This window comes from Gossypium hirsutum, chromosome D13, assembly GCF_007990345.1.
Source record: "Gossypium hirsutum isolate 1008001.06 chromosome D13, Gossypium_hirsutum_v2.1, whole genome shotgun sequence".
Classification (NCBI taxonomy): Eukaryota; Viridiplantae; Streptophyta; class Magnoliopsida; order Malvales; family Malvaceae; genus Gossypium; species Gossypium hirsutum.
The window spans coordinates 51049614-51058452 of NC_053449.1; the positions used below are offsets into that span (position 1 = coordinate 51049614).

The 8839-nt window shown below is 30.5% G+C and overlaps 1 long non-coding RNA gene across 1 annotated transcript; it reads left to right on the plus strand.

The window, feature by feature from the left end:
• The first annotated feature begins 3421 nt into the window (after nucleotides 1-3421).
• LOC107918966 (uncharacterized) lies at nucleotides 3422-8839 on the plus strand. The gene is made up of 4 exons (XR_001690319.2): nucleotides 3422-3830; nucleotides 3909-3994; nucleotides 4078-4210; nucleotides 8621-8839. It is a non-coding gene; the product is annotated as an uncharacterized lncRNA (long non-coding RNA).

Genomic DNA, 8839 nt, shown 5'->3' on the forward strand with positions numbered 1-8839 from the left:
CAAAGTAGGGATACAAAATCTCCTACCGAACAATACATTCAATTAAAGTTTCGAGACCCAACTCCCCTCAACATAACAAATAATCTAAGTACAAAATTAAAACATAACAAATTAAAATTTTATTTTAATTTTTTTAAATGTGATAATTTTAATAAAAATTTAAATTAAGCAACTGCAAATATATCATCAAACAATATAATTAAACCAATAAATAATATTAATCCAAGAATTCAATGTTTAAATTTGGAATAAATAATCTGAATTTGTATAAATATATATCCTGATACTTTTAGGTAAATTATTTTCAGTGATTTTCATATAGTGGCATATTCAAAATTTAATAATTGTTTTATATGTACAATAATTATATATTTATATTTTTAGTTGCAATAACATTGGATTAATAGTAATGGTTAAAATGAAAATTTTTATTTTTTAATGCTCAAAATAAAAATTTAAAAAATTTTGGTGACTAATTGTATAATTTACTCTAGTTGTAAACATAAGGTGTGTAGGAATATGATTTCAGTATACGAAGTGGAAGGCCAGAATCATGAAGCTTAATTTTAAAATTGATAAAAAGTGGAAACCATTTTTTCTAAAATGAAAATGATGTAGAGGGAAATACATTAAAAGTAAAGTTAATTACAATAATAACACTATTGAACCTATTTTATTTTATTTTTTAAAGAGGAATTTATTTTATTTCATGAATAATATCATATAAATTGGAGAAAAAAAAAGAAAAATATCTCTAGTAAACGACGAAGGGCAAACTCCACCTACACAGTAAAGGTTTTAGTCTCAATATTAAATGAATATTACGACACGCCAACAATTGACTCTATCCCAACTCAAGCACGACAAATTTGAGGTAATTGCAAACCTAATACAATAAGGAAATTAGCTTTGGATAGTCCAAAGCAATGGGCGAATGGCAAAAGAACCGAGCATTTCTTAAACTGGAGAGGACGGCGACAAAATCATACCTAAAACCAATTACAAAAGCAAGACTAAAAAAGTGCAAAAGAGCAGATAAAAACTTCTAAGAGTGAATACTTATTAAACAATGAAAATATATATATATATAAACTTAAGACAACACAGGTTCAAACCTACTCGTGAAATCATTTAAACGATATTTGATATTAGACTTTTCTACATTAAAACAATTAAATAACCGTTTACATCAATATAAAGATTTTTCTTAAAATTTCAATTTATAATCAAACATTTCCATTGATATCCATACTTTATGATCAATATTTTTGTAATTTTTTAAAAGTGATATTTGAAAAATAAATTTAATTGTTGATTTTTAATTATTTTATATCCTTTTCCAAAAAAGAATGTTTGTAATTAGTGATAGTTATCCAATTATTAAAACTTTGTTGGTATTTGCTTGTTCACATTAGCATTATCCATTTAGTACAAAATTATATTTTAAGAAAAAGATAGTGATGAAGACATATTCCTTTTATTTGATATAGATGTGAAAAAAGAATTCCACTAAATCTTCCTATCTTAAGATTCGGAGAAACCCACCACTTTTCCTCATCCATGCCATTTCTATCATAAGCTTCACATGATTTATTACTCTTCTAATTTATCATTAGTTGATTACTAGAGTGAACACCCACCTACCTTTTGTTTATATTTTATTCAATATATATGATGAAATTTTATAAATTAATGTTCACTACATCATATCAAAAACTTCATTTTACTTCTTTTATCATCTTATATTTAAAAAGTTGATATTTTATTCCCTCCACGTTAGTTTTGCCATTAATGAAATGGTGTGGCCTAACAGTTGTCGATGTGACATTAAATCAAATTAAAAAGATTATTGATCTTGGAAACAAATGAAATTACATGACTTAATTGTGGTTGATGTAGACCAAAGTACAAAAAAATTTTATACACAACAATCATGTAAAAAATAAAGAATCTAAATTAATTTGGAGGTAAAGCAAAATCAATTTCTTACCTCTACTCATTCTTCACAATTGTTGCTTACCTTTTTAATTTTGATTCAATGTCACGTTAGTCACCGTTAAGCCTTGTAATTCCAATAGTAGTAAAGTTAACACGCAGAGACTATAATGTAAGATTTTCAAATATATAGAGATTAATTTGTTTCTTTTAATAGTAGATGGATTACAATGAACTTTATACTATGATACACAGACTTGTAGTAAACTTTAATAGTTAAAAATATATTATAATTTAAAAAAAAATTATTTATAAAATATAATATAATATTGTAAAAAACAGTACTTCGTGTGGATGTGTAAACAACAATACAAGAGGTTTTTGACTACACAATTTAAGGGCTAAACAATCCTGTTATAATCAATATCTAATAGAAGAAGTATACAATTCAACTTGTGTGGTATGGTTTGTACTGCGAGACCCCCTATTTTGCTTCTCTATTTTATTTTCTTAACAAGTGAGTTGCCCATTGAACTTTTCAAATCGAATCAAACGAGATTTGAGTCACACAACTGTCGATATTTATTTTGATGAAAGTTAAAATGTATTTCTCCTTTCAATTCTTTGTAATTTAAATTAAATCTAATTTTAATTATGATTTTTTCCTTTCTACTTTGTATTGAATCTATATGATTTTTTTTCTTTGAAAGAAATTGCTTTTAGAAAGTTGGCTTTGCAAGTTCATGCATCATAACCAGTGATGAGAGAATGACTTAATTAATTAATTTATAATTTATTTCTAACTAATATGATTAATGTTTTATACAATTTATTTAGAATATCTTTCGTCTCAATAAGTTAATAAAAGCTATTTAATTATGAAAATATTTAGTATAGTAGTGAAGTTTTTAGATACCATAAGTAGGGTTAGAGGCTAATAAGTGTTTTCTAGGAATATAGTAAAATTTTAAAAAATAAATATTTTTTAAAAAATAGACACATGTCAATTTTTTAAGGCTACTTGTGAAATAAAAAAAAAAAGTATATTACCCATGTACCAAATACTAACCCTTTAATTGTTACTTTAAGAAGTTTTTTATACTTAATATGATTTTTCATTAAATTCAAAAGATATGTTATTTATGTTTTTCCTTTTAATATTATAATAATTAATATCATTAGACACTAAATCATCTATACTATATATTAAGTACTTAATTAAGTTGGTATCACAAGTCAACCAGATATAAACTTAGATGGATAATGGCTAAAATATAATACTTTATAAAGTAAATTATATTATTTTGAGAGTGTTTTTATCGTTTTATATAAAAATAAAAAAAATCTATTCATATAATAAATATTTCTTTTTGAAAAGTAATCTGTTTGGTTTTATAGAAATGGGCCAGAAAACAAACAAGTCTAAAACAAAAACATATGAGGTCTGGTCCAAAACAAAATAAACCAACAAAACCGAAATAAAGCAAAACAAAGTAAAAAATATCTGGTAAAATAAATCACAAAATCAAAAACACTCTAGAATCTTTACCAAACAAACTCGTTCCAGAAAAACCACAGAGAAGACCAAACAACGATAAAATCTTCCCCTTCAGCGAAATCGTCGAGAAGGAGATTGAGGCTTGCTTTGCCAGACAAATCGTAAAGTCCTCAATCCAGAAACAAAAAGAAAAAGCTGTTGACTATGGCGGTCGGTGGGAGCGACAATTAGAAATTGCTAAATTAGAAGCTTTCACCGGTGCATCCTCTACCCAAAAACAGTCTTCTAGCCTCTGCATACCTTCCTCGCCATTGCATGCGCCACGGAGTTGCCCTCAAGCGCGACGAATTGAAAATGACACGCCAAGAACCTCTTTGCCCGAGCTTTCAAATCACAGGTAAGCGGTCGAGTTTCTGAGTAGTCTTCCTAGTTTGTATTGATGTTGTTGATAACTAGTCTTGAGTCACTTTTAAAGATAACATATCTGAAGCCCATCTCCGACGCAAACTGGACGCTGTGTAACAGAGCGGTTGCTTCAGCCAAAGCCACAGACCCTACGAGGTGATGGACTAAAAAATTTGAACCCATGATGTCACCCTCTTCATTTCTGATGATAAAACCCGATACTGTCTTTTGTCTTGTAGCCAGGAAACAAGCATCAATGTTTACTTTTACCCAACCCGATGAAGGGGGTTCCAGTAGATCATATCCCTAGGTCTGGGATGTTGAAGATTCGATGACAGCTCTCGATATTCCATACCGAAACCCCTGATGAAGGTAACTACTTTGTCCGCACTCTGTGTTAGTTTCTCATGTGCAAGTTTGTTACGAAAGTACCAAATAGTCCAAATTAATATTGCAATTTCTTCTCTGCTGCTACTGGCTGGATTTTCAGAGAGCCAATTTAACCACTCATTAAAATTGAAATTTGCAACTAAAATTGACCATTGATAGTTTAATTTCATCCACACTTGTTTAGCTAAAGAACAATCATGAGCTAAATGGATATTAGATTCATTGTAATCACGACAACGTAAACAACGATTATCGATTATAATTTTTGGAAGGGCAAATTCTCAAAATTTGGAACAAAATTTTAAACAAATTTCCACACCAAAATCTTGATTTTTGCTAGACATTGTAAGCTCCAAATCTATTTATACAACTTTCACTCCAACACTTCAACGTTTTGAGACTCAATGAGGGTTATGTAGCCACTCTTGATTGAATAAATCCATGATTTTTCGTGAAACCGAATCAACTTATCATGTTGATCATTTAGAGGAATAGGAATACTTACAATTCGCCGCGCTTTCTCATCATTAAAAATCCCACAAATTAAATCATTATTCCATGATTTGGACCCTGGTAATCACAAGTCACTAATCCGATTCAACTCTACCACTGAAGTTGTGATGATCCTTTTGTTTCAATCCCCTAGTAACCAGTAGTCCTACCAAATTAAAATAGAAACTCCTGATCCAATCCTCCATTGAAGGCCCGATTATAACAGGGATTTAGAGCACCAAATACTGCGTCATATTAGAGACGGGTTTGAACCCAGTGAAGCCTCAAGAAAATTTGAATCCCGATAATACTTTGTACAAATTAGTCTTGCCGTTAAAAAGGTAGGATTTTCCATCAATCTCTATCCTTGCTTCGCTAATAATGCAATGTTGAATTTTGATATATCCTTAAAGCCTATCCCTCCATCATTCTTTGGCACATAAAGATCTTTCCACGAGCACCAATGTTAACTAGCCTTGCTAGCTTTTTTCTGCCATCTGAACCTAGCAATCACTGCTTCTGATTCCTTGCAAAAAGAACTAGGCTATAGAAAGCAAGACATTGCATACATAGGAATAACTTGCAAAACTGCTTTAATTAGAACTTCCTTACCCCCGATAGACGACATTCGTGAACTCCAACTTAACACCCGTTTAATCATCTTCTCTTTCAGATCTTTAAACGCTACCATTTTATTTCTACCAACAATTAAAGGAAGGCCTAGATATCTTTTGGGATTGATGCTTGAATTAACCCCCAAAGTTCTACACACATTTGTTTTATTTTCTTGATTCACATTGGCGTTGAAAAACGTACCCGATTTGTCATAGTTTATTAGCTGGCCTAAACTGCTAGCATATGTGTCTAGAATCTCCTTTAGAAGACGAGCTCCTTCTAATGTTGCCTCTCCAAATATGAGACTATCATCCGCAAATAGCAGGTGGGTGATAAGCGAAGCATACCGATTTATACGAACACCTTTGAGACTACGTGTGACACCCCTAACCTCTCTCTGCCGTCGGATTAGGGTCACGGGTATTACTAACATGTCATACAATTAATCAGTCATAATTACACATATATATACTAGCCATTAGCAATATAATATACAGAGGCAAGTCACAAACAATCAGATCATATCATACTAGAATATTATACAATCGAATAATGATCTAGGCTATACAATGCTAAACTTGGTCTTCTACTGTCTACACTCTTATCACTATTTATACATTGCTAAACTTAGTCTTCCACTGTCTACATTCTTATCACTATTTTATCCCTTATTGAATGTCAGAATTCAGATACATACAAGACTATTCCAATTATTAGCATCAGAGTATTGATCCGTAGTTCGTCTACGATTATCTTTTTAATTTATCTTCGATGATGTTAATGGAATGCACTTAATTTATGTTTGTTGATCCACCCCAATATAGAATAAAAATTACTCTTATAGCCCCTATTTCGAGTCTACAGGACCTTAAAAGTAGTTTAAAAATAGGCAGGGACTAATTTGAAACAATTCTAAAAATTTAGAAAATAATTACAAAAATTTTGATTTTAGGGTCACACACCTGTGTGGCCAGGCTGTGTGACTCTCTAACTTGGGGTCACACATCCATATGTGACACATGCCCATGTGTATTGCTCGTGTGCGACACAAACTCGTGTGACCAGGCAGTGTGCACCCAAAAGTACCTTAAAACTCAAGTTTACCATTTCCTACTTACTTGGGAACTAAGAAACTCAATTACCAATCATTTAACCTATTCAAAATACGAATAAACATGCCCAAAATATACCAAATTCATCACCTAATATGCCTAACAAGTGTACCCTCATTGGTACCACATTTTATATGTTTAAATACATTAACAACACATCAAACATTCAAGACTTTCTTTCATATCACATTTACTATATTTAAACTAACTTTCAACTTCTAAAGTTACCAAATATAAAGTTAAGCACATACCAAGTATTATGCTAAACTACCAATGTAACAACCCGTTTTCAATAAAATCAAAACAGTGGTTTCGGGACCACAAATTTGAGGTCAGAAGAAAATTTATTTTACTATTATTTTATAGTCTATGGTATGATAGAAATGTCTTATGAAAATCTCGTTAAGAAATTTTACCGATTACATGTCTAATTTGTTAAAAAGGACTAACTTGAAAAAAGTGCAAAACTTGCTAATTATGATAATTAAGTGGTTAAATAGGTTAAATAATAAATACAGAATAACTTAAGGCATAAATATGCCTAAATTAAGTGGATGAGGCGGCAAAATTAATAAATAAAAACCAATTAATGGTAAAAGTGTAAGTTTTGCCAAATTAAAATGAAACAAATTGAAAATTAAAGGTTTCTAGACATTTTTACCAACAAATTTGACCAAGAACAACCATGGGAGAGAGGGTTTAATCTGGTTCTTCAATTTTTGCTTCATGTGAGTCAAATCTTTACCCGTTTCTTGAAATTTTTATGTTTTTGAGATTGTTACAATTAGGTCCAAGTAACCTTTACCTTAGTTTTTGATTTTATTGAAAGTTTTGGAAGTTACCATTGATGAGTTTATATTATTTTAGTTATTATATGATGGTTTTGAGATGTTGTTGGGTATTTAAAAGTATTTTGTTAAAGAATTTTGATGAAATCGTGATTTAGGGATTAAATTGAAAAGATGTTAAATTCATGAAAAATTATGAATTTATGGAATTAATGGGCTACTATTGATATATATAAATTTTCTAGGCTTGTAATAAGGATTAAATTTTATGAATTTCATTTTTTGAGCTTAGGGACGAAATTATAATTAATTAAAAGTATAGGGGCAAAATGATAATTTTTCCAAAGATGTGTATTGGATTGAATTGAGTATGAATTGTATTAAATTGATGTTAAATTCATTCATATAAATCTGGATAGACCAAATACAGAGTTAGATCGAGGAAAAGAAAAAGTGTCAGATTAGTAGATTTTGCGTACACGAACACTTGTCAAGGTAAGTTCATATAATTAAATTGTATGTTTAAATGTTAAATTGAATAATATGTATGTGACTGTGTTATTTCTCTGTATATAAAAGTAATCACATATCTGACGATGACCGACAAGTATTAAGTCCTGTTTGAATAAATGAAATTTGATGGATACAGGGTTCCCGTATTAGTTGTGGTCCGGCATGTGTTGTGCACACACCACAACTTGAAAGAATGTCCCTTTATTAGCTCTCATGAGCTTCCCGTTAAGTGGTTCTTGCGAGCTTTCTATTAATAGCTCTTCGAAGCATCCTGATTGGTTGTGATCCTGCATGTGTTGTGTACACACTGCAACTTTTATGAGCCTCCCGATATATGGCTCTTTGGAGCTTTCCGATTAAAGGCTCTTTCATGATCTTCCCAATTAATTGGCTCTCTGAAGTTTCTCGATATTAGCTCGCTTGAACTTTTCGATTATGGCTCGGATGAGCTTCCCGTTATATGGCTCGAAAGAGCTTCATGTTTACATGTTTGTATGAGCATTCTTGTATATGAATTGACTGGTTATAGTTATGTACACCTTGTGTGTACTACCTGTGTATCCATCAACATTTTAAATAATTCAATGGGCAAAATCCTAACATAAGAAAATATATGAATTCGAAATGAATCATTATCCGTATATACACGAAATAAATGGAAATTTGATATTTGATGAACTCATACATGTTTCTTGATATTCATGTGAAATAAACGACTAACATGTTTGATGAAGTATGTGTTTAGGCTATTAGCCAAATTTCTTTGGATGTATTTTGTATGCTTACATTAGATGTAAAAGAATGGTAATTTCTTGTTATACGAACTTACTAAGCTTAAAAACTTACTCTATTTTATTTTTCCTGTTTTATAGTAATTCGGAGGCTCGAATTGGTTGGAAGCTGGTCGGAGCATCATCACACTATCCTTCAGCTCATTTTGGTATAAATATTAAATTACTTTTGGTTATAATGGCATGTATAGGCTAAATTTGGCCAATGATGGCATGTATATATGTATGTGTTTGGTTAAAAACTAGCCATTTGTATGGCTTGTAAATGGTATGTTTTGATTTGTAAAAATGACCTTAATA